A 27,991-nucleotide genomic window follows, 5' to 3' on the forward strand; every position below is an offset into this window, starting at 1 on the left:
GTGTACATACTTTTAATATTTGATTAAAAAATATCTTTTAATTGATAATTATGAATCATAAAAATGATATTTTCATTTAAGTTGAATATAACTCGTTTTTAAGTTCAGAATGAAGAAAATAATAGCAATAACAATAATTTGCCTTTTTATTTTGGAATTTGTTTTTTTTACAAAAAATCATTTCATCTTATCAACAAAGAATTATATATAGAATAAAAAGACTTTTACAATGACTTTTATGCCCTGTAGCCTGGAGGCAGGTTTAAATGTTAAATTGTTGTATCGATTATAGAAAAGAATAGATGCTCAAAGGTTGGCTGTCTGGGGCTACCCTATCAGAGCATGATTAATTTATCCAGTGTGAAGGTTGGCAAGTTCACAATGTGTAAAAACAGAATTCCTTTAAAACTTTGCTATTTTATTCCCGGCAGCTCATTTTGAGTTTCTCTGGTGATGTCAGCGAGTCATGAAGGAGACTCTCTTTCTTCCACATCTGCCTCCAGTGACTGAGATAGCTGGGAACAGGCAGGTAAAAATTCCCCAAATGTCAGTGCTGACATCAGAACTGATCATCGGATCAGTTTCTAAATAGCAGAACATTCTGAGTAATGTCATTCAAACACAAAATCTTTCCTTAGAGTTAAATTTGCCTCTCAAGTACTTAGACCTAACACTTCCCTTGACCAATTCTATTATATTTATTATTATTTTTGGCCATCTTCCTCTCTTCTTTTCTCCATATGAAATCGCAACTCATTTTTACTCACACTACCATTTCCCTTTCAATCTAAATGCTCTTTTCTCATTAAAGAAACACACACACACACACACACAAACAAAAAACAAAACACCCCACTAACATCAATTTATGTCTCCCTAGATATAAATGTTCCTAGGATCATGAGGCTAGATTATCTTTGAAATGAGCAATTTCTAGACTCTCAACGAGAAATATATTGTTTCCTCTCTCTGCTCACATAAAAAAAAAAACTTTATGATCAGATCACTTTAAAACAATTTTTTAAATGTTTGAATAAGGAAATGAAATTTGTTTCACATTAGTGATTGCAGTTCACACAGTGAGTGGAATCTTCCTCCTAAATGTTCATCAAATGACAAAAACAAGGATGAAATAGTAAATTTTGCTTCAATATTAAGAAAACATACAATCTGTGAGGCACTGCTTCAAGAGAACCAAACAGAGGGAAGGACCAAATAGCCCATGCAGTATTCAACACATGGGTTGGAAAAGAAAAACCAAAATTGTAACACCTTCAGGAGGTGAGATGAATATAAGCTGGGGGGGTGGGGGAGGAGAGAGAGAGAGAGATAACAAAATCAACAATAAAGGCCAAATCCTATCACTTAAGAAAATGTCACGTAGATATTTTATGCAGTTCCATTCTGACAAGAGGGTAAATTTAAATGTTTCTTAAGTAATAAACTCTTTAGGTGCAACCCCAGCTCTCTCTCCTCTCTCTCCTCTCCTACCCCTGCTCATGCTCTCGCTCTATCTCTCGTTCTCTCAAAAATAAAAAGAAAATTAAACTTAAAAAATAATAAAAATATGAGACAACCCTGAAATGGGTCTTTATAGTTATAAAAATGTTAAGAAAATACTCTTTCATGAAATGTCAATGTGTTTTTCAAGAGTCCCTGTGGCTTTGGGATGAGGCACAGAAACTGAGTTTTATCCCAGGTTTTGGTTCCTTTCAAGCACTTGTTTACCCTTTAACAAAACAGCTAGGACAGGTGGTTATGGGGATACTAAGCAAGGCTACCAAGGGAGCTCAACATTATGAAACACGGACATCCACTGAGCACACCTTTCTTCCAATTCAGCTTGAGTAAATTGCTGGCATTAGTCAGTATGGCCAGACAATCTTCTCTCTACTTCTTTAATACATGCTCACTACATCAAATACTTCTGTCTGCCATTTTGAAATTTAAGTTTGGCAATCTAGGTTGTGAAAAAAAGCAAAACAGGACATCCAGCAATCTAAGAATAGCACATATTTTGATATGTATATGGGAAGAGAGAAATCTAGAGGTTTAAATACACATATGAGCTGCTTTTTTATGCTGCAAAAACTAAATTGCAGTCTGGTTGTAAAATAACACCAAAGAGTGTTAAGTCAATTAAAAAATATGTGGAAGCAGTCTTAGCATCTTTTTGGAAGTAGTTCAAGTAAAATACATTTTAAAAAGACAAATTTAAATACATTTTACTCTTTGTTTAAAAAAAAGCAAAGCATCACCTAATGCTAAGGCATCCATATATATATTTATATATATAAATGTGTACATATATATACACACACACACACACACACACACACACACACACACACATTCACCCTTTTCCTGATGAGAGTTACAGTAGGTTCTTTTAATCATTACACTGGGTAAATAAGAATTAACCTGGACTTTCCACGGCAAACCAGAATATATGACCACTCTATTCAAAAAGAAACACAAAGACAGCAAAAACCTTATTTTTCTTCCTCCTATACAATCAGTAAGAATAAATTAATGGATGATGTACTGAATCCATCTGGGGCAAAAAATACCTTTTATATATTCTAAATATATTTGTAGTATGTATTAAAGAAACAGGCTTTCAAAGCAATGATGTATTATCTAAAAAGCTATTAAAGCATTTTCACCTTAAACACCTAATTTAATAGTCTCAATAGTTGCTGATGAAAGTAGGTTAGGGATTATTATTCCCATGCTATGCACAAAAAACCCAATGAGAATAAAAAAATCAGTTCAAATCCTTATTGTGACACTTGGTACCAGGGCAAAGCAGGGCTAGAACACTTTATACTTGAGTTAGCATTCCATAACACATCATACTCTCTCTCCCAAACATTTTTTTAATCAGAAAGACTATTTTTATAAATGGAATTAGCAATAAACACAGGAAATATAAATCTAAAAATCCACCTATTGTTGTAGTGTGCATTATAAAAGTACAGCTGTTGAGTCCACTGGAAATTATGGTGTAGTTTTTAAGACCGTGGGCTTTCCCTAAGGCAAAGCTGGATTGCGTCTTGTTACTTCCACAAGCCAGCTGTGTGATCTATACCCACAGGTCATATAATTTACCCAATCTCAGATTTACATCAGTTTAACGGGAATGATCGAAGCATTTACTTACAACACTTGGTGAAAATGAAATGGTATGGTGAGAGTGAACAGAAACACAAGGTCAGAAATTTGTAAATGATCGATAAATATTTACTCTTATTGGCTACTATTATGTAATAAGTATATATTATGCCATTTCTTTCTTTTTCTCCTTTTGATTGAAATATAACATACAAAGTATAGAAATATAATACCCCCCGAGACTAATTAAGAAGAACCCAAAGAATTGAAGGGATGCTTTGCTCATGACTTGTAATACTCAACACTGTCAGGTCAATTCTGGCTAATTAAGAAGAACCCAAAGAATTGAAGGGATGCTTTGCTCATGACTTGTAATACTCAACACTGTCAGGTCAATTCTGGCTAATTAAGAAGAACCCAAAGAATTGAAGGGATGCTTTGCTCATGACTTGTAATACTCAACACTGTCAGGTCAATTCTGGCTACACTGATCTACAGATTTAATGCAATCCCAATCAAAATCACAGCAGACGTTTTTTACTTGTTTGTTAATTTTTGTTATGAAAATTGAATTAACTCTCTCATTTATGAAATACAAAGAACTAAGAATTGTGAAGACAATCTTTAAATATAATAAAGTTGGAAAACTTTTGTGTCTGATATAAAGAGTTATTATTTATTTGACAGGAGTCTAAGCAACATGTGTTTGGTGAAAATTTAGAGAAACAAGTCAGTGGAAGAGAGTAGAATGCAGAGACCCGTAAATATGATAATGAAATAAAATGATGTAATAATGTATGTATAGTGAATGGTATTGGACCAACTGGATATGTTTAAAAATATAAAATGAACCTTGATCTCTTATTTACAGGATGCAAAAAGTCAATTATACCTGGGTTTATAGGCAGAAATGTGAAATATAAAGAAACTTAGAGAAAAAAGCGTAGGAGAATATATTCATGATCTTGGAATGGGTAAGGACATTCTTAACAAACACTATCCGTAAAGGAAAATGAATGAGACTTCATTAAAATTAAGAACTACTCTTCACAAAAAGACACTGTTAGGGAATATTAACAATATAATTCATATCTAAAATATGAAAAATGTAGAAAATCCTATAAAGTTGAGCAAAACCAATTTAACAAGCCGACCACCAAAAAAGAATATTCAAATAACTAATGCATTAACTTTATATTCATGCAATACATTGAAGATTTTGCTCCTCAAATTGCATCTTTTTATCTCATCTAAGTTTAGGCTTTTAAATTATTATTCCCAGGGTGCCTGGGTTCCTCAGTTGGTTAAGCATCCGATTTCGGCTCAAGTCATGATCTCATGGTTCGTGCCCCAGGTCGGGCTCTGTGCTGACAGCTAGCTCAGAGCCTGGAGCCTGCTTTGGATTCTGTGTCTCCCTCTCTCTCTGACCCTCCCCTGCTCATGCTGTCTCTCTCTCTCAGAAATAAATAAAACATTTAAAAAATTAAAAATAATTATTATTCTCTCCATAAAAATATTTACTACATACTATTTCAAAAGCAGTAGAAAGTAATACATAGATACAAAATATCCATCATATCCTACCCTGCTGAACACTGTCGTAACTCACTAAGGATTCAACACCTACCTTTTCCTGTACTACCTTACAGGCACTTAAGGAATATTTTTAAAATATACACTGTGGTTACTAACAGATTTTTATCAGTTTTTATTTTTTATTCAATGCTGTGACCTCAGGATTTCTCTCCACTGTCCTATACACTTTATAGATATTTTAATAACACCATAATTCACCATATGCATGTCCTTATTTACTTGAATCATCATCTATTATTTCTAATGTGAGGATCAAAAAGTTTCCATGAGTCTTTCAGTAAGTCTCCACTTTTGTATTTAAAAATTTTTTTTTACATTTATTTATTTTTGAGAGACAGAGAGAGGCAGAGCCCAAATGGGGGAAGAGCAGAGAGAGAATGAAACACAGAATCTGATGCAGGCTCCAAACTCTGAGCTAGCTGTCAGCACCAAGCGCATCGTGGGGCTCAAACCCACAAACCGTAAGATCATGACCTGAGCCAAAGTCAGACGCCTGACCAACTGAGCCACGCAGGCACCACTCTGCTTTTATATTGTAAAACCAGCTTATTCTGGTCTAATGATGTCTGATGGGAGCTTCATGAGTTGGAATTCCCTGTAATCTACCTACTGTGACTCACCTAACTGGACACAAGTAATCACTCGATTACAGTCTGTTAAGTAAAAGGTTCTTTCTTCCACCAAACATGCCTCTGTTTTTCCTAATCAAATCTACTGCTTTTGAACTGGCCCCATTGCAAATGCTCTGACCCTTCCAAAAACAGTCTAATCAAATCAACTAAGTAATGACCCAGTGCAAATGGGTCAAATTTCATAAATATATATTATATCAACTTTAAATGCAATTACAAATAGCATTACTAAATATCACTGATAAAAAAGTAACTTAAATTTTCACAACCCCTTTATCAAACACTACTATTTCTTTTGTATAATAAGCTATATGTGATCTTTAATTCACAATTCTTGATTATACTTATAAGACCACTATTATTCATTTTTGTATTCATTTAATATCTTAACACATACCTCATTTACAGAAATACTCAATAACTGTTTTTATGTCTGTGTCAAAAGACAAAGAAAGGAACACCTGGGTGGCTCTGTCAGTTAAGGGTCTGACTCTTGATTTCAGCTCAGGTCATGATCTCATGGTTCCTGAGTTTAGGCCCCACATGGGGCTCTGCACTGGCAGTGTGGAGACTGCTTGAGATTCTCTCTATCTGTGTCCACTCCCCCCACGTGTGCACTCTCTCTCCCTCAAAATAAACCTTTTTAAAAACTAAAAATTTTTTAAAAAGAAGATAAAACTGCTACCTAACATTTTTGCCTAAAATGGTTTTCTTCAAATAGGCTGTCATATTATTAGTGATGATGCTTCTTGCATTTGTATTGATTAATAGACATCAGCATCATGGAGAGATTATTTTGTTCAATAATGCCAACATAACATTATTCTACAGCTACTAGAGTGTGGCAAGGCCCCAATAATCCATACACTCTTACATAATGAATATGAACATCAATGGTAATTAATCTAAATGGATGCTATAACATCCTTAAAAGTGCACTCTGGGAGAAAAGATTTGTTTCTATTATAATCTAGAAAAATCACCAAAGAATATTACTATCAATCATCTTTCAAAACTATTTAATTCACTCTGACCTATTTGCCTCCTTGACTAAAGACTAAATTTACACAGATGATTTAAGGAAATAAAGAATAGTAAGTAATAAACAGCTCTGATATACATTCTTCCAAAGATCAATGGTTGAGCAAGAGAAAATAATACAGAAAATGCCATACAAATGTCACCTGTCAAGTAAGTGGCATACTTACTACGGTAAATAACAATGTTAAGTAACATTGTTGCTTAAATATAGTGGCAAAACAGGCTATAAAAAAGGAAAATGAGGAAGGGACAAAGGAAGAAAGATAGGTAAGTAGGAAGAAAGAAGAAAGAGAGACAGGGAGAGACAGAAGAAAGGGAGGAAGGAAAGGATGAAGGAAAACAAAAAGAAAGAAGGGGAAGTAGGGAGGGAAGGGGAAGGCTGGAGAGGAGAGTAGATAACCCATTTTAAAATATAATAAACTGGTTGCTCTAAACACGGATTTGGGAAGTTATTTGGTTAGCTAGTCTAGTATAAAGGAATTAGCACCAGATTAGGAGTCTAAATATTTTAGTTCTACTTCTAAATACATCACCAGCTGCCAGTGTAATTTTAGACAAATATAATAAATTTCTTAATTTGAAAATTTAAACCTTTAGACTAGCATCTTTATGGTCACTTCCAACCTCAAAATCCTAGACTTTCAAGTATTTCCACAGTAGGGGATACATTAATCTAAGGAAAATAAGAAACAACTGAGACAGTGTTATCTTAAATATGACATATCTTAAATATGAAGATATTTTGTCTTCATAATTGTCTGGACTTCTAAAATACCTTCCTTGTGCAACTCATGCAAACTTTGTATATTAGGGTTCGTTTGACTACAGAGTTTGGAATGAGCTCCTCACTTGGTGTGTCTGCAATGAGGCGTGGAGATGGGTAATATACTCATAGGCTGGCATGATTCTGACATTCATTACCAAAGATGTCGCTGTTTATGATATCTGTGGAGAGCTGTAATGGACTAGTACACCTAAGAGACTGGTTGTAAACTTATATTAGGCAATCAGGGAGATGATGATAAACACTACTTGAAAGAAGCTAGTGACATGAACATATTTTACCAGATGCCTGGAATACAAGAATTCAGATAAGCCTGTGCATATGTTTAGCTCTGGCAATAGAATTTATACTCTGTGAGTTGACCAAATCACATAAAAATCAAGACTCCTTGAAGAAGTCAGTTGTCTAGTTTTACTGATCACTTGAGCTATATGGGGCACTTAAACATGCATTTGAAATGAAAAGTATTTATTTAAGCCACAGATAAAAAGGTGGTCTTCAGACACCTTTCAACCACAATTTCAATTATTCTCTGGCATGATAAATTTTCTTTCATAGATACTGCTGATACACTACTATAAATCAGTACTTGAAAAATGCCTTAATTTTTTTTAACTTTGAAATATGCATCCAGCTATTTGCATTTAAAAGATCGTGCACAAGTTGCTGAAACATAATGTAAATGAATACCTTTCTTCCTACTGCTTTGGAGATGGAATTTGAAATGTGATAGTTCTTCGAACACCCTTAATTGTAAGTCAAAAACACAGAGACCTAAGCCTTTTCAGAGCTAACAGCTGTAACATACCTTGTTATATGTTTTCTCTGATAAATATGCACAAAGTGGATTTGGAAAATGCCAAGAGGTAAGAACTTAAAAAGAATTATATACACACACACACATACCCTCACACAAATTAGCCTGCATAACAAAGGTAAAAATACTACAATTTTATATGTTTGACTGCAGATCAACATTAATCATTTTTCTATGATTAATATACACCAAGTTTTGAAATTATATATATATATGTATGTATATATTCATACATATACAGGCTTTTTTTAAAGTAACTTTATAGTAAGAAACTTTCTCCAGATCATTAAATATTCTTCCAAACCAGGATATTAGTGATTACACTATATTATATTCGTAGATGTACTATAATTTAGAAATTTCAAATACATTTCAAGTTTTTGTCTTTATAAATCATGCTAACATTAAATAAAATCTTTGGTCATAAACTTTTTTTTAGTCTATGGTTCTTTCCTCAAACTAGACACCTAGAATATAATTACAAGATGAAATGGAATGCCCTTTCTCAGTGCTATTGGTATGAATCACCAGATTACTTTCAGATCTAGCAGGTATGTGAGAGGTCTCTAAATATTATGTCCTCTTCAACAAAACATATGTTAATTTGGTTTAAAAAATTGTATTATTCAAATTTACTTTCTTTTTATAAGTAGTCAGGTTAATATTAGGTTAATTTTTATTGGTATATGATGTTTAATTCACATATTTATATATCTGTGTTTATATTTGGCACTTATTAAAACTATTAACCCATCTTCTCAATGGTGATGTAGCTGGCATAAAAAGTTGGGTACTATGATCAAAGGAATTAAAGATGTTATAATGGGGACACCCGGGTATCTCAGTCCATTAAGCATCTGACTCTTGATTTCAGCTCAGATCATGATCTGAGAGTTAATGGGATCAGGCCACACATCAGGCTCCAGGCTAGGCATGGAGCCTGCTCAGGACTCTCTCTCTCTCCCCCTTTGTCTCTGTCTCTGCCCCGCTCATGCTCTCTCTCTTTCTAGCTCGCTCTCTCTCTCAAAATACATAAACAAACATAAAGAAAATAAAACCACCTCGTGAAATTAAAACTAAACAAAAACAAAAATACTATACTGTACTACCTTGCTTAAACGATAATAATAAACACTGGTGTATAAAGGATTCAGAGATGATGTACAGTAAATCGACTTCCTGACTTTTATTTAGCACAAAGATACCCAAATGCATTTAATGTTAGTCTCTTTTCCATATAATAATTATAAATACCCTAGTGATAATGCTAAGCAAAATAAGTCAGATTAAGGCAAATACCATATTTCTTTCATATTTAAGAAACAGAACCAAAGAGCAAAGGAAAAAGAGAGAGAGCATGAGAAAAGCAATAGACTTTCAAGTCTAGAGAACAAATTGCTGGTTACCAGATGGGAGGGGCTGGGGGATGGGTGAAATCATGCCATGAGGATTAAAGGGCACACCTGTCAGTTGAACACCGGGTGACATATGGAAGTGTTCCCTATATTGTACACCTGAAACCAACATAACACTGCATGTTAACTACACTGGAATTAAAATTTTTTAAAGAAAACAACAACAAAGAAACATCTTGGTGAGCTATATCCATAAAAAAAAAATCCTGGAAATTTCCTAGTAAGTCTATCAGCTCCTCATCATATTTTTACAAATTTTCTTGCCTCTTTTCGTTGAATACATATTTTGCTTAAAATCACCATGATTATCAATACTCCATCATAGTGGGGTGAGTCTTTCTACTGTACTCACACTTGCTATATTAACTACAAATTCCATACCTTCGCTCATTGGTTCTACCTCTAATACACAAGTGCAAGGAAATGTGGTGTTTAAGTGTGAAAGTTGTAAAGGACAAAGCTATTTATTTTTTATGATAATGTTATCAGAAGAAACTACCATTTGTCTTCATGTGTTCACTCCCACTTTTCCTCAAGGCCTTTTGTTGCTATTGTTGTTGCTGTTCCGTAGGAGAATAGAGTGGTGTGGTGTGCGTGTCTGTCTGTGTGTACATATGTATGATTAATAAAGGATATACAGGGAAAAACTATGGTTTGCCTACAATTTTCTTCTGCTCTGAGCACTCACACTTCCTAAAATCACTCAGCACAGTACATGCCACTTAGGGAATTCACTGTACCTGACAAATTGATTTCATCTCTCTGAATTTCTCCTTCACACATCTGGAAGCAACTTGAAGACAGAGACAGGCTTACTTTCTTTTCTTGCACTCTCTTCTGCAGAATCTGCCCTCTCTACATGTAGCAATACTGGCTGTATCACCCTCCCCACCCAAATTTGCCCAACTGGAGAAGAAGCAAACTCTTCACTCCAATCCAGGCAATCCACTTGCCAGTGAATAAAAATTCAATATCGTGTCTTTAAAATGTCATCTCGAAAACTTAGACACCAGAGTCAGTTATGAGTAGGCACTTGAAAAGATGCACGAAAAGGCGGGCCTGAGACTATATCATCCCAAACCAAAGCAGTGTGCAGAGTTAAACTCTTGGCAAAGAGGGCATGGATGAATTGAAGAGAGTGACTGGTTAGGAAAAAGAAATGCAGACATTAAAAACACAGCGATCCAAGTAGGAATGATGAAGAGAGTAGCCCCTAGTTTTCATTATCTTTCCATTTCTCCTCTTGGCACTCTATGAGGCCCATCTATATTCCTGGCCATAGTCATTCATGTTATTTCCCAAAAGTATTCAGTAGCAACCCTTTGAAACTACTGTAATGTAAATGGGTTTCTAATCTTTGCAATTTAATGAGTTTTGACTAGAACTCTACCAATCTCTTATCTGACTTTGTAGCCTTAGATTCTAGCACAGAGGATTTAATCAAAAATTGAGAACATAACTGGATGCAGAGGTAGCTTTGGATGTTAAATTGAAAAATGTCCTTAACTCTCTGGACATGGATGTATTTTCCTATCCTATCATCCTCTAACAGTTACTTACTATGCCATATATTTTTACCCTTGATTATGTTGTTTTGTACTGTTTATGAATTGTTTCTGAACAATTACTCAGTTTATAACAATTGTTCCATCTTAAATGCACAATTCATTTTGAAATGTAATTATATACCACTTTACATCTAATTCATATTTTGTTTCCTCTACTACTTGTAACTTCTGGATACAGGGAATACATTCTATTCTTCTATTTTCCATATATTAAGTGCTTTCTAAAAGCTAATTGAATTCACAGTTTGTGTGGTAGAGAGGGTCCAGAATTTTCTCACCTTACTAAAAGTTTCCCACTTCCTACCAGTACAATTTAATAATGATTCTATCTCCCAATGAAGAATGTTATGAAACATACATAGATGTTATATGTGAAAAGTGCAACCTTAGTAGATGGCATTATGAGGTAGAATGCACATCAAACAAGTGCTCACATGTCACCAACTGCTCTAGCTTACCCAACTTTTTCGTTTGGTGTTCTCTGGTCTCTGATATTCCAGCCTTGAGAAAGGAAAATGACATAGGACAAAACTACATTTCAAGGAAGCCATATCCATCACTTAGTGTCAACACCCAAGTAGTACTGGGGGAAAAATGGTTACAAAGAAAATTAACAACTCTGGTTTCACGATTGCAAATCTAATTTGTGTATAAAGGTTTTATTGGTAAGAAAAGCAACTTCAATCTTTGATAGTGTCCAAACATCATGAAAAAGATGCAGGGGATAGAATGGAGAAGGAGGTGAAGTGGGAAGAAGGAAAAGGAAGGGAGAATGAAGACCAATAAGAAGGAAGAAAACGAAAGGTGAAGGAAGGAGAAAAAAAGAACAGATTCTTTCCTATAATAATTTTCCATAAATTTTACTTTGCCCTATCTGGTCTCTTAACTCTGTTTTTTTGTTTTGTTTTTGAGAGAGAGAGAAAGAGAGAGTGAGAGAGCATGAGTGGAGGAGGGGCAGAGAGAGTGGGAGACAGAGAATCAAAAGCAGGCTCCAGGCTCTGAGCTGTCAGCACAGACCCTGACATGGGGCTCAAGCCCACCAACCGTGAGATCATGACCTGAGTCCAAGTTGGATGCTTAACATATTGAGCCACCCAGGAGTCCATCTTTTAACTCTTATAAGGCAATGGCTTCAACATGAGAATGTGTTTAGCCTTCTGATGAAAGTCTACCAATGAGACCTTTTGAAATAAATATCTATCTCATAGTTAACACTCTGGAATTGGTGTTTCAACTAAGCATACATTAAAACAAGACTTAGAATTGAGAGCACAGCTGTTTAAGATTACTACTCAGATACTCTTCTTATCTAACAAATCTTTATAATAATACTCAAAGCCATTGATGATGACTGGTTTCATCATAACATGCTAGCTTCTTTCTTTCCATGTTGAAACATAACAGTGTAAGTAAATTTTCTCATAATAAATAACTCAGAGTAAAGAAATGTTTTGATGGAAATTCTAATGAAGACAGAATGAGAAGTTATGGGAAATAACAAAGTATTGAAGGGACATTTGATAATATATCAAGATAACATCACTTCCTATATTACTTTAAGCAAATGAACTCACAGTATGAACACAATGGTATGAAATAGATGCCTGTGGGGTTAGAGCATATAGTAAGGTAAAAGTGACAGTCAAATTTAAATTTTATATCCAATCGATATTTTATAAGAAGTTATCTTTAAAGCAAAACTGTATATATTAAAATCCTTTGTCTTTCCCTATTTGCAGTGAAATTTAAATAAAGTCTTAGGATACAATAAATATTAACCAAGAGTGGACAAAAATAAAATTTCATTTATAGCGAAGAAGGTATCTTTTTTTGATGAAGTAGTAATAATTACTTTTAAATGTGTCATCAGATTTGAATATCATGTAAAAGGGGTTATGCTAGTACTTCCCAGTATAACTTAGTTCTCAAGAGTAAAGTGTCAACTTAGTTAACTTGAAACTTGTCATCTACCAAAGCCCCGTAACATTCTGATAATTTATAACTTTGTTATATGTTCTTTCATGTAAAAAGGATGTGGTATTTTAGACATAAAATGGTTTATTGAGGTGAAAAGGAATTAAATAACCAGTCTTAAAAATGTATTAATCAGTGATTAATGACCAGTGATTGGGTCTGAAGCCCTCAGTGAAAGTAATTTTGAGGCTTCATATAGGCGTGTCATTTCCATAATTTCATAAATCCCTGGAGAATCCAGATTCAGAGAACAGAAAATGAAGAAGGAAGAGATTAGACCCCTACCTTTTTTGATCCTCTGACAGATGATGAAAGGAATTGGAGCAAGCCTGTAATAATTCTATTTGGAGTCCCCACCTGCAGAGTGTTTTTGTTCCTTTGGGACCTAGTGACCTAGATTTAGGTATTGTTATACTCTTTGACACTAGTAACCGTGTTTCCATTAATCATGAACCACTTATCTCGCATCATACTCCCTCTTGTCAATACCCAGATGTGTTACATCAAATATTTGTATTTAATGTCATCTTCTATCTGTAGAAAATAGGTTCAATAAAAGTAGAGCTTTGTTGTTGTTTTTCTCATTTAGATTATTTCCATTGCCTGGTTGATAGCTGGTGCATAATACATATTGATTGAATAAATGAATGAATGCATCCATGAATGCATGAATTATGTTTGTGAACGTCTTATTGAGGCCAAAGGGCTAAATCAAAGACTTGTGGATAGGAGTTTCCTCCAAAAGAAATTGCCGTTTGCATTATCAGTTTCGGAACAGTGTCAATTCTGAGGCATTAGGTGAGGACTGAGAACACTGGGCAATAGAAACATTCTCTTCTCCTGGGAAGTCAGGGATGTGTTTTTTATTGAGGCTGCAGTCAATGGGTATAGAGGATGAGCCATCTGCCTTTAATTAAAGGCAGTCCCATAGTGAGAGAAAGCAGCAGCCACATAAAAATTTCTAAAGTGTATCTGGGAAGGGAAAGAGTTGACAGGTAATATAGTGTCACTGCACGATTCAATGTCCCAAATTTCATTACATTCAAATGAAAAATGTCAAACTGATCCCATTTGGGCTGTGGGAGTGATAAACATGTTTCTACCTGTCCTTAGGGCAACGTAATACATAAAAAATCAGTGTATCATCCCTGCCATGAAACCAGAGTAGTGGTCACTAGGAGTGGACATTAGGACCAGAAGAAGGGTAGCCTCTGTTGATGACAGAAACAACTGAATACTGCAGTGGAAAAGGAGTAGAGGAGACTGGGAGATGGTTCTTTAATTCCAGCAAGGTAGAGCACACACAGGGGGCATTAATTTATGGGAAGATCTGATAAGAGAGACCATATTGTCTGATCTCTGTATACATAGACATATAAAAATATTCAAATATACAAATATTTTATTTTATGTAATTCAGTATAGAGTATTTTAAACTAGTGATTAATTCTATATGTAAGCACCTGTTAGCTTCAAATACCTAAAACCTCCGTATTAACAATATCATTACTAAAGTTAATTTTTTATAAAACAGATATGATTCTTTGAAGTTGACACCAAGTAATACTGTGGACCTTTCATAAGAATTTATCATTTGTGAATGTAGATAAAGAATATAAGCTTTGGCCTCAGAAAAAATCTGCCAAGTTTCAACATTAGGACATGATACAACCAGAGTGAAGAATTTTCTGCAATTGTAATGGCAGCACTCTGTCAGAATGTGCAGAGCATTTAAAGATTTATAATCTCTGCCAAGTAATTCGGACTTTCGCGACAGGAAAAGACAACAATTCAAGGATTTCAGTTGAAAGTGACAGGATCACCTGTACCTTTCTTTCTTTTTTTTTTTTTTTAATGTTTTATTTATTTCTGAGAGAGAGAGAGAGACAGCGTGAGCAGGGGAGGGTCAGAGAGAGAGGGAGATACAGAATCTGAAATAGGCTCCAGGCTCTGAGACAGCTGTCAGCACAGAGCCGGATGCGGGGCTTGAACCCACGAACCATGAGATCATGACCTGAGCCGAAGTCGGACGCTTAACTGACTGAGTCACCCAGGCGCCCCACACCTGTGCCTTTCAAAAGATCACTCAGGACTCTATGTGGAGATCCTGGAAGACATACAGAGGAAGATCATCAGTAAAGTGGATGGTTTGTCAAGCTTGATCGGAAAGAGTAAGGGTCTGAAATAAAATATTAACAGGAAAGACACACGTAAGTGTGTGAATGTGTGAGATCTTAAAAAAGAATGATGGGTAGCATTTATTCACACATAAGAGAATGTGACAATAGTGGCTGCACAAACAAGAGAAAAAGTATGACCCATTGCTTTGGTCAAAGCTATAAATCTTCAACAGCAGAGTTAATGCCTTGGGTTATCAAACCCTTTTCCTCCTGGGAACACAGATGGTCCACTTTTTCCAGGTTCCCATGAGGTTGTCTGAGGCCACAGGAATGAATTCTACCCAATAAAATTGGATGGAAATATGTACTCCTTTTTTTTTTTTTTCTTTTGGATTGCCACCTGGCTGCACCCAGAAAATACAGTGAGCTGAGGTTAAAGAATGGATGTAAGAGTCACTAGTTGGGTTCTTGAAAAAATGCAGAGAGTTGAGCCCTCCCTTCCATCCTGCCCTCACTCCACGTGACCTAAATTGGACAAAAATGTGGAAAACCAACAACACCAACAAAAGCACTTTCTTGTATCAAAGCCTTTAAAATTTTATTCTCTGTTTTATTATAATTCACCTACTTCTCCAAGTGTTCTAGTTCCCCAATGATTAGAGACTAGAGATGGATTTTGAAGGATGTTACATATTATTTGTAATATACCATCAATTTTCAATGCTTTATATGAGCATCTAGTTCTTATTCCATGGTATGGACATATTTTTAATTACTTTTTTTTGTTGTCTTTATAAAATTCTGAGTTAAAAATCCTTTTGTATGCCACTTAGGAGGAATATATGAATAAGGTGAATCCAGCTAAAACCATGATCAGAATTCTGGAGACTGAAGTGGGCAGAGCAGCCAAACAAGCAAGTTACCTGTCTGCTGGTTTTATTCCTGAACTGTATAGTAAGTCACCTAGAGGCAGTTACTATTCTTTTTGATGTATTTTTGTAACTTATTTGATTATATGTGCTGTTGGTTTTATTAAAATTCTTCCATTATTTGTTAGCCTGATATTTATAAAATATTATTAGACCTTAAGTAATATGCCATAGTATCTTGTTTTCTGTGTATATTCACGTTTGAGGTCATTATTTGCTGCAATTTACAGTCTTTGATTAATCTTCACACAAAGCCTCTTTTAATAGATCTAATTTAAGATCTATACTAATTTCTATACGGATTCCATGCAAACTATTGATGCAAGTTAGACTCCTTGCACTGAAAATGTTAAACTATTACTCAGAGGTAAAATTTCAGCTGTGAAATAGCCCAATCTGCGTCACACATTTTCAATTAACAACCCAGTATTTTTAACTCTTTTATGAAGTATTTTTATGAAGTATTCTACAAATCAAGTATCATTTCATCTTAAATTTCTTATTTTTGAGAATATGCAATATAATTGGCAGGGAATAATTTGCAGAATCAACAGTAGTACAGTAATAATTCAGTACCTACCACTTACATCAAAAATTACTTCATTAGGTTTTCACAGTTTCTATCATGCACAAGGCACAAGTTGTACGCTTCATAATTACTAACAAGTACATATTTCAAGAAAATACTCTAACTCTATTTCATAAAAATTTTATAAAATATGTGTACCCTATTAAGAATTATTTTAATGACATGTTTGAAATACCACTAAAAAGAGCTCAGTCTTTCAACTGTGTCTGACCAAAGAACACCTACCACATATATTAGCTTATTAAATTAAATTTATGTTACAGTTTATGTTAAGCATTTACTGAAGGTGGCAGGTCAATTTAGTATTTGGTTATTTCACTTCATCAAATATGGTGTTTAATAAATACTTTACATTTTGATAAGTGCAAAAATACTTACTTAATTCCAATAGTTACTTTATCATTTAGAGACAGAGATGCTAGTAACTAAAGCATTTTATATCACAGAAGCAAAAAGAAATCTGTAATTGAAATTCTGGATTGACTATTATAAAAATGGACTCAGTATAGGGTTCTCCAAGGTTTCTTTCATAAAGTTACTATTTAAGCTAAGCCAATTTTTATTCCAATTGGCAATGACTTACATCAGTCAATAGGATCTGTTTGACCAAAATTCTCTCTTCCAAAGTTTATAAAAATGTGGCCAAATGCTAATAATTCCTGGAAAAATTAAGAACTAAGAGAGTAAGAATGGTGACAGATTTAGTAAATTCCTCTCAACTAAAATGTATGATGTTGTACAGTTTTAGTCGAATCTCAAAATCGCACTATTGATCTTATAACCATCCTTTATTGACTGTCATTTTAGCATCTAACCATCTCTTTGTTAACATTCTTGGAATATATGGACATTTCAGTTAACTCCATCCTTTTTCTTCTTCCTTTTTAATGTTCATATTTTTGAGAGAGACAGACGGAGCATGAACAAGGGAAGGCCAGAGAGAGAGGGAGACAGAAAATCTGAAGTAGACTCCAGGTTCTGAGCTGTCAGCACAGAGCCTGACACAGGGCTCAAACTCACAAACCATGAGATCATGACCACAGCCAAAGTCAGATGCTTAAATGACTGAGCCACCCAGGTGCTACTAATTCAATCCTTTTTCTAAGTTTTAAATTAGAGTGGCAATCAGGAAGAATTTAATTTTTATACTCAAAATTATCATTGAATGATTTGATAGTGAAATAGCAGTGGACAGCTAAGTCATATTGAAGTGTCTCCTTTGCCCACATTTCCCCCCAATTTGTGGCCCCAAATTAGTAAATTTTCTTCATATTCAAGAAGCTAAACTAGGACTTACGAATTAAACTTGAAAAAAATCTAGTAATTTAGCCTCATAGAAGTAATGTGTTTGAAGACTTGAAATTCTTAGCAGGAGCCATTTTAGTGTTCTGGTGGAAGTGGCTGCAACAAGTGCTATTGAATATAATGGTATTGAGATAGCAAGTTTATAAACTGAGCTGTTTTCTCTCCTTCAGGCAAAGTCATAAAAGAGCTGTGAATCATATTCTGTCTCCACCTCCTTCCCCACCACCCATTTTCCTTGTATCTACTCCACCTGGGATTTCCTCCCTACCACTCAAATAATTATGCTCTTTCCAGGCTTGCCAATGACCTCCATTTTCCCAGATGCAGTGGTCATTCCTTGGTCTTCATATTATTTATTTTTAAAAATGCTTATTTAATTTTTATTAGGGGATTTATCTTGAGAGAGAGACACACAGACAGACAGAGAATCCCAAGCAGGCTCTGCACTGTCAGCTCAGAATCCAATGAGGGGCTAAATCTCACAAACCACTGTGAAATCAAGACCGGAGCTGAAATCAAGAGTTGGACACTTAACCACCAGATGTCCCATCCCCATTTTAATAGTCTTCTCTGTAGCATCCCACATGACTCTTTCCTCCTCCTTGAATCACACTTGGTACTGACTTCTATATTATATTCTCCTGTCTCACTTTTCTAGCTTTTCCTCTTCCAATGGACCTGTAACTGCAGTAGTGCTGTGTCTTAGTCTGCTGAAGCTCTGTAACAAAACCATAGACTGAGTGGCATAAATGGCAAATATTTATTTTTCATAATTATGGATCTGAAAATTCCCACATCAGGGTGCCAATATGGTGGAGTTCTGGTGACAGCCCTCTTCCTAATTCCCTCAGGTGTCAGACAGAGGGAAAGCAGAAGGAGAGAGGACTCTTGTAAGAGCATTCACTTCATCACGAGGGTTCTGCTCTCATAACAGAATTATTACCTCCCAAAGTCTCCACTTTCAAATGCCACTGTGTTAGGTCTTCAACATGTGAATTTGGGGAAAGTGGTATATACAAGCATTAAATGCATAGCATGCCATGCTTTGAAGTCTCCTTATTTTCTTTGCTCGTATTTTCTTTTCACACAATTTCATCTTTTCTAGGGATGTTAATGTTTAAAGGTTTACTCTAAATTTATAAGTCTACCCCTGACCATTTACTTAACTCCAGAATTATATACCTAAATGTAACAAAGCCAAACAGATCTCTGGTTAAGTTTCTCTTATCCTTGTTCCTCTTATCTGGTTTGCCCCTTAGCTACACTTTTGCATCTCATTCACAGGTACAGTCAAACATCCAAGTACTTAAGCCAAAAGCATAGGAATTACACTTACTAAGAATAGAACCACCGTACGATATGGTAATTCCATTACTGGATACTTACCCAAGGAAAACAAAAATGGTAATTCAAAAAGGTACACATACCCCTAAGTTTACTATAGCACTGTCTGTAATAGCTGAGATATGGCTGCATCCCCAATGTCCATCAATAGATGAATGGATAAAAAAGATAAAATATTACTCAGCTATATAAAGTGATGAGATCTTGCCTTTTTTGACAACAGGGATGGACCTAGAGGGTAAAATGCTAAGTGAAATGAGTCAGACAAAGACACCATGTTTTAAGTCGTGTGGAATCTAAAAGAAAATGGACAAAGAAACAAACAAAAATACAGACTCTATTAAATACAAACTAATGGTCTTTAGAGAGGAGATATGTGGGTGACTGTATTCATTAATGGTGAGCACTAGGTAATATATAGAATGGTTCAATTAATATTCAGTACACTTAAAACTACTATAACATTGGGTGTTAATTACACCTCAAGTTTTAAAAAGTTACTTAATTCCTAGATGGCCATTGTGTTTCATATGCAATGTATCAAGATGTCTTAGCAATTCTAAATCCAAAATGCATTATAATGCTCTCCACTATGTCTGCAGTCATTGTATTCCCTCCCTAGTTTAATACTATTTCCAGAGTCCTAACAACTATAGTCTCCTACTTGGTCTTACTGTTTGAGTTTCTTCCTAGGATCCATCTTTAAATATCCAAACTGTAACAGCTAAATATCCCAAATATCCAAAATGGCTAAAAGGCCTAATTAGGTCATCTGACTTCCCTCTTTAACACCCTCCTGTATCTTATTATTTATACTTTAACCAAAAGCAACACTTCTTACCCTGGCCAAAAAGGCCCGTGTGATCTGACCTCTGCTCATCTGACTTTTCTTGTCTTCTCCATGCACACATCTTTTGCTCACAGTGGATTTATTTCTGTTCTTCAAATATATCAAATCACATTCCTATTTTGGGGGCTTCATACCACCTATAGAGCAATTGAGTGACTGGAGCACCCCGACCCCAGATTATGACAGAGAATAATTTTTGTAGCAATCAACTTTCAGAGCATCATTCCATTTGAGGGAGTCTTCACTGATTCCCATGTCTAAAATTGGCCTGCAGTCAACATTTAACATATATTTTTTATCTTTCTTTTATCTTCCTTATGACTGTTAATTATATATCATTTTCTTACATGTTTGCATGTTTTTTGTGCCACAATTCTGTAATCCCAAACTTGGAACAATGCTTCGATCATAATACATACACATACACAAACACTGAATAAAGTAACATATGAATGTGTATTGTATACCAACTGGAAAACAAGAAGTCAAGTGACCGTTCTTGTGTTTTTTACAGTAACATTTAAAGCAGGAGATACCTGAGATGTTTATAGAATGAACGAGAAAGTGGGAAGCAAGAAGTTAACGATCTGGGGAAGGACAATGATAAGAGAGCATGCATGTAGTAAGGAGACATTCAATAATTAGCACTGGAACGAATGGTACATTTCTTCATGGGACTAAGAAAGAGATGGATAAGGAAGAGTTTCAGTACAGAGAAGTATATATTTGTCAGTACTGTGATCAGAGAAAATTCCCAGCAGGAGAAACTAGTGCCAGAAGCGATCTCCCTGCTCTCTTGCCAGGCTTCCTATTTGGGAACTAGGAGGCCAGGCTCAAAGAGGGAACAAGAAGAGAAAACATCAAAGGAATGTCTGCTCTGGCGAAATATCAATCTTATGTTTTACGGTAGCCTGTTTGGAGATTTACTTAAATATGTTCGCTGGAGTTGCTGTTTTAATTCCAACCAGGTAGACATTTAGAGACACTTCACTTTCTGCCCCTGTATCTATACAATAGTTTCCTCTTTTCATACAGTTATTACTGCCATCCAAAGTATCTGTAATGCTTTTATCTTCATTTCTGACTATTCTTATCAAATGCATACACACTTTTCAATTTATCTACGTCTGATTCATTTTGATGCTCCCAGTTTCTTCCCTGTATTAAATGCAATTTTCAAGAGGTAATCCATGTGCTCACTTGACTCACTAAAAGTTTGACATTTTTTAAATCATTTTTTAATTTTAATGTTTGTAGTTCAGAATACTATGAAAGAGCAAAATCCCTTCACTCTGTAATTTCCATTGAAAAGCTACTAGCGATAAAGAAAAAAAAAAAAGGCGAATTCACCAGTAATTCGCAAGCAATAGGTCAAACAGAAGTCATCCACTGTGAAATGTTTGAACACAATAGAGGGGAGAGTTGTTGAGACTGTTGCTGAGAATGAATCACAGTAACGCATCTTCAGATGGAATGGTCTTCCAGTCATAACTGCCTCAACAACCATTTCCATTTAAAGATTGCACAAAATTGAATGCATAAGCTCACTTCTCTTAGTTGGCAAGCTCTACTACACCCTCCTTTATTTTTCAGTACACTTAGAAACCCAGCCTGGATCATTATTTGGAGTAAGAAGGGACTAAATGGTTTTCAATAGTACTCATCCCTGTATATTTGGTGTTAAGATACCTCTTGCTCATGTCTGCTTCTGGACCATACATTTAGCTCACAAACTTTTATATTTAAAAATGAAATGGCCATTGCTGATGTACACCTGGGGGCCATGATCATGGAATCCAAAGCAAACACAAGTTTGCCTCAGCAGCTGCTTTTAGCTCCAAATGAATGATCAAGCCACACTAACCAATCTATCAATTTCTTCCTTTTTGATCTTCTGATAGGGTCTCAGTGGAAGAAATTGCTGTCACTACAAACTAGAAGAGATGGAGGAATGTTTCATCTGACTTTACAAAGACAGCTAACAAACTTCTTACTCTTTTCATTATACATGGAGGTTTGAGATGTATATAAATGCATACATGATATTAAGTGTCATTGTTAAAATAGTCTGTTCAAAGAATATCAGTTCTGTTCAAAGAATATTACTGGGATGCTGCTTCACGTGAAATTCTGAACAACAGGTTTCAAAATCATCTACGGATACAATTTTTTTCCCTACAGAAACTGCATTGTCTATAAGTTTTGATAGATTAATTTATTATAACTGCTACTTATCAAGTAATTTAAAAACCTACCATTTACCAAGTAACAAGTCTTACATAGGTCATCACACTCAATTTTCCAGAACATCTCAGAAAGTTAGAAACCATTATTAACATTTTATAGATATGGAAACTAATGGTCATAAAGATGAGATAAATGGCCCAAGTTTGTTTATTGAGTCTTTTTAATGTTTATTCATTTTTGAAAGGAAAAGGTGTAGAGCACAAACAGGGGAGGAGCAAGGAAAGAGGGAGACAGAGGATCTGAAGCAGTCTCTGCATTAACAGCGACAAGCCCATTGCAGTGTTGAACCCACAAACTGTGAGACCATGACCTGAGCTGAAGTAGGACACTTAGCAGACTAAGGCACCCAGGTGCCCCTCAAGTTAGTCTTAAATCCAATATGATTGAGGCTAATATTTATTATTTTAATCACCACACTATATTGATAATGCTGCTATTGTTAACTATTCTCTATTGTCATTTAATATTTAAATTCTTCACAAGATTGTGGACAATTTAACAGCTTGATTGATTGATTGATTGGGGGGGAGACTGCAAGTAGGGGAGGGCCAGAGAGAGGGGTACAGAGGATCTGAAGAAGGCTTTACGCTGACAGCAGTAAGCCTGATGTGGGGCCCAAACTCCGGAACCATGAGATCATGACCTGAGCTGAAGTCTGGTGTTCAATCCACTGAGCCACCTAGGTGCCCCTAATTTAACAGTTTTAAATGATACAACTGGAGTATACAAGATTTATACCCCCTAATGATATAATTCTATCATTCTGCTTAGATCTCCAAATTTTGTTAAAAATAGACCCTGTACTGCTAACAAGTGTACAGTATTTGTAAATTATATGAAAAATGTTACTGTAGTAACATCTTATATGCATTTCAAAACTTACACAAACAGAAAATTAAACAAGATAACATAAACTATATTACTTTTAAAATACATCTTATCTGGGCCCCTGGGTGACTCAGTTGGTTGAGCATCTGACTCTTGCTTTCAGTTCAGGTCATGATCTCATGGTTTCATGGGTTTGAGCCCCATTTCAGACTCTGCTGGCTGTGTGGAGCCTGCTTGGCATTCTCTCTCTCTCTCTGACCCTCCCCTACTCATGCTGTCTCTATCTCTGTCAAAAATAAATAAATAAAAACTTTAAAAAATAAATTAAGTTAAATTAAAATATATTTGTCTCTTTTGGTACATTATATTTTTGTACTATTGAGAGAAAAATATTCTTAAATAGTTTTCAATTTTGGTTTATTTTTAATCACACATAGCAATTTAGAAGTCTGGTTCTAAGGTTCATTTACTTTGCTCTCTAGTTTTACTAACCATTGTAACTGAAAGAAGTGCTTTACAAAAATCTTAATTCAAATCAAAGGACTAAATTATAGACTACACTGATAAACACTGATATTATGATAAAATGATTTGTTCAGATATTACTGGTTTATTTCCATCTTTACTATTATTAGATTTTCTTATAAACTAATCATTAAATATTTATCATAGTATTTATTTGGGAGGCTAGGAAATTTGTGATTCTCAAACAACTGAGAAAAGTTTGCTTCCATGTATTTGAACTGCGGAGATCTAAGTTTTGTTTTGATAAAAACACATTGATTGTAATTACAAAATCAAACACTTTATTGGTGAAAACTCTTAAAAATATTGATTTTCAAAGACTTTCTACTTTGCAAGAGTTACATACCAAAGATTTTTGTCAAACATCAAATGGCACTTCTGTTATAGAGAAATAAAGTAGGTTTACGTTCTGAAATATTAACTTAGGTAGCATATCACTGTCACTGTCACCATGGACATCATAGCTCATTTGGAACACTGGTTAGGTTTACACTTTTTTATTTTTATGTTTTCACCTGTCATATTTTTTTAATGTGTTACTTATTTTTAAGGCAACAGCTCTACAGCGTTCATTGCCAGAAAGCAACCAATAAACATTTAGGTATGAGAGATTTTATTGAAAACTGCCTCTGATTACAAACTACTATTAAATTTCTTTAACGTTCTGAAGAAATTCTTGTTTTAATAAAATTAACTGCATCAATGACATCCTGTAATACTATCTGCACTTCTGGTTTCAAGACCTCATCACAATTGTATGCCAATGAATGGTGTAACAGATGAGATTCACTCTTGCGCCGCCTCTCTAATTTTCATCAGTGATTACATTTGCATTGTTTTGCCATAACACACTGTTTTTATGAAAGAAGCCATTTATTTCTTGAAAAACTTATCTGTTTTGCTTTCTTCATGCCTCAGGAAAAAAAAAGTGCATATATTACCACATTGAGAAACAGAATTTAGCAAATATTGTAAGTTGAGACGTGTTAGAAACATCTGTTCTTTTACAGAACAGAATTCTTACAGAATTCTTCCTACGTTAAACAACTTTGTCCTAATAGTCTGTCTTCAAAATTTCAAGAGCAGAAAAAAAAAGAAAGATGATGGCGTAGTAGGAGGACATTAGGCTGGTCTCCTCCCACAAACACAACTAGATAACTATCAAGTCATCCTAAATACCCCAGGAATCAACCTGAAGGGTTGATCCCTGATCAGTTAAGGGGAGAGAAGAAGCCACAGTGAAGAAGGTATGAAGAAGGTAGGAAGTACAGAGAAGTGGGTTAGGGGAGAAAATGAATCGCGAGTGCTATGGGGTTGGAATGGAGTCTGTGGGTGGAGAAGGGTGACAGAGGAGCACACAGGAGAATGCACATGGAGGATGTTTCCCCAAAGCTATGGCTTAGAAAACAAGAGGAAATTCCCAAGTTCCCACAACCAGCAAGACTGGGTTTAAATGTCAGGAGGCTTGGCTGGGATAGAGCCTGGAGGGCACCGCACTGCTCCCTAAGAGAAAGCAGGTGGACAACCCAATCCAGGCACTGACAGCGTAGAAACAGGGCTCTGAAGAATGCCTGGAGTACACAGTGTTGGAGCACGTCTCTGAGAGGCCATGTTCATGGAGACACCTCTCCTTCAGCCCCAGGGTAGCAGGCCCTTCCCCTCAGAAGACCAGCACAAACTCCTACCGATACCAGTATGAAACAAAGAGTTCTGCGGGGTCTTAGTTATGGTGGAGTTGGTGTCAGGTCACATTTCACAAGCAGACCAGGGCACAACTAGTTAAAATTTGCCACATTCAGACCAGGGACCAAACACTGCCCACAATAGGCAATGACAACCTTTGCAAACTACTGTCCCAAAGGACAGAGCAGTCAAAATGTAACAGCAGAGTGCATGTAACACACTCCCTGAAGCACCAGGCCCTGGTCACTATGACTTCTTCTTCAGAAGGCCATTTCTTCAGGAGCCAGAGACATCACTGACTGTTCTTTTTTTCTTATGTCTTGTCTTTTTCTTTCTTTCTTTCTTTCTTTCTTTCTTTCTTTCTTTCTTTCTTTCTTTCTTTCTTTCTTTCTCTCTCTCTCTCTCTCTCTCTCTTTCTTTCTTTCTCTCTCTCTCTTTCTTTCTTTCTCTTTCTCTTTCTTTCTTTCTTTCTTTCTTTCTTTCTTTCTTTCTTTCTCTCTCTCTCTCTCTCTCTCTCTCTCTTTCTTTCTTGCTTTCTTTCGAGAGAGAACGAGAGAGCGCGAGAGCGCATGTATAAGCAGGGAAGGGCAGAGGGAGAGAGAAAGAATCTCAAGTGGGCTCCACACTTATCATGAAACCCGATGCAGTGCTTGATCTCACAACCTTCAGATGATGGCCTAACCTGAAATCAAGAGTCAGACACTTGCCAACTGAGCCACCTACATGCCCCATAACTGGCTTTTCTAATACACAGAAGAAGACAGACACATCATCGCAAATGAAAGAACAAGATGTGGCTACAGCCAAAGATCTAAGCAAAATAGATATAAATTACAAGCCTGATGAAAACTTTAAAGCAGCATTTATGAGGATACTCACTGGGCTTGAGAAAAGAATACAAGGTATCAGGGAGATCCTTACCACAGAGATAAAAGCATTAAAAAAGGATTAGATGAAGAATGCAATAAACTAGATTGGAAATAGGCGTGAATTGATGAACAGCAGGTTGGAAGAAGCAGAAGAATGAATTAGTGACCTAGAAGAAAAAATAATGGAAAAGAACAAAGCTGAAAAATGGAGAGGAAGGAGAATTATACAACACAGAATAGACTTAGGGAACTCAGTGAATCTGTAAAATGTAATAACATTCATTTTATAGGAGTCCCAGAAGAAGAGAAAGAAAAGAGGAAGAACATTTATTTCAAGAAATAATAACAGAAATCTTCCCTAATCTAGAGAAGGGAACAGATATCCAGATCAAGGAGACACAGAGAACTCCCAACAAAATCAACAAAAGCAGGCCAACATCAAGATACTTTATAAGTAAATTTGCAAAATATAGTGATAAAGGAAAAATCTTAAAAGCGGCAAGACAAAAGTAGTCCTTAATTTATAAGAGAAACTAAGACTTGCTGAAGATTCCTCAATAGAAACCTGGTAAGTCAGAAGGGAGTGGCATGGTACATTCAAAGTGCTGAGTGAGAAAAATCTGCAGCTGAGAATACTCTACCCAGGAAGGTTATCATTCAGAATAGAAGGAAAGGTATACGTTTCTCAGACAAACAATAACTAAAGGAGTTTGTGACCACTAACCCAACCCTGCAAGAAACATTAAAGAGGACTCTGCATGGAAAGGACAGACCAAAAGTGACAGACAAGGTTCAGAGAAAATCTCTGGAAACAATGACAAGTAATAAAATGGAATAAATACGTATTAATAACTATTTTAATGTAAATGGACTAAAAGCTCCAATCAAAAGAGATAGAGTGTCAGAATAGATTAAAAACAAAAACAAAAACCCCCTACAAGACCTATCTATATGCTGCCTATAAGGGACACATACAGATTGAAAGGGAGGGGATGGAAAAACATTTATCATGAAAATGGATGTCCAAAGAAAGCAGGAGTAGACATATTTACATCAAACTAGACTTCCAGACTAGGGCAAACTTGTTCTTGTATTGTTTCTATCCTGGTTTGCTGTGAGGGTGATACTGGCCTTACAATGATTTTGAATGTGTCCCTCTATTGCATTATATGTAAGATTTTGATAAAGATAGTCATGTATTTAAAAATGTTTGGTAGAATTCAACCAATAAAACCACATAGTCTTGGGCTCTTCTGTGCTGGGAGATTTTGGATTCCTAATTCAACTTTCCATCTTGTTATTGGTCTAAGAAGATTTCCTACTTAGATTTAAGATCCCTGATTCAATCTTAGTAACTTGTGTGTTTTTAGGAATTATCTGTTTTTGTTTCTCTAAGGTAACTGATTTGTTACTATATAATTATTTCTGGTACTCTGTTATCACACAATATATTTCTGTGGTGTCTGTTGTATTGTTATCCATTTCTCATTCTGGCTTTTGAGGCTTCTTTTTTTCCTTAGTTAATGTAGTTAAAGAATTAACATTTTAATTTTATTTTTGGAAAAACGAGTCATTACTATCACTGCTGTTACTGTTTATTCTGGTCTCTATTTCTGATTTTTCTTTGTTATTTCCTTCCTGTACTAAATTTCAACTAAACTTCTTTTTACTAGTTCCTTATACTGTAACATCATTTATAGCATAAATTTCACTCTAACACCTGCTTTTGCTGCATCCATAGGGTTTTAGATATTGTATTTT

At 35.4% G+C, this 27,991-nt stretch overlaps 1 protein-coding gene and 1 long non-coding RNA gene across 2 annotated transcripts in view; one reads left to right on the forward strand and one right to left on the reverse strand.

The window, feature by feature from the left end:
* LOC144244758 (uncharacterized) overlaps positions 1-16,019 on the forward strand; it is a 16,624-nt gene extending 605 nt beyond the window's left edge. Inside the window, exons 2-3 of the long non-coding RNA XR_013339053.1 lie at positions 432-529; positions 15,895-16,019. This is a non-coding gene — a long non-coding RNA (uncharacterized LOC144244758). The remainder of the gene's footprint in view (positions 1-431; positions 530-15,894) is intronic.
* GPC5 (glypican 5) overlaps positions 1-27,991 on the reverse strand; it is a 1,368,124-nt gene that overhangs the window by 357,134 nt on the left and 982,999 nt on the right. The gene's annotated exons all lie outside the window — the stretch shown is intronic.

Source organism: Crocuta crocuta, unplaced genomic scaffold (assembly GCF_008692635.1).
Source record: "Crocuta crocuta isolate KB4526 unplaced genomic scaffold, BGI_CrCroc_1.0 scaffold188, whole genome shotgun sequence".
Classification (NCBI taxonomy): Eukaryota; Metazoa; Chordata; class Mammalia; order Carnivora; family Hyaenidae; genus Crocuta; species Crocuta crocuta.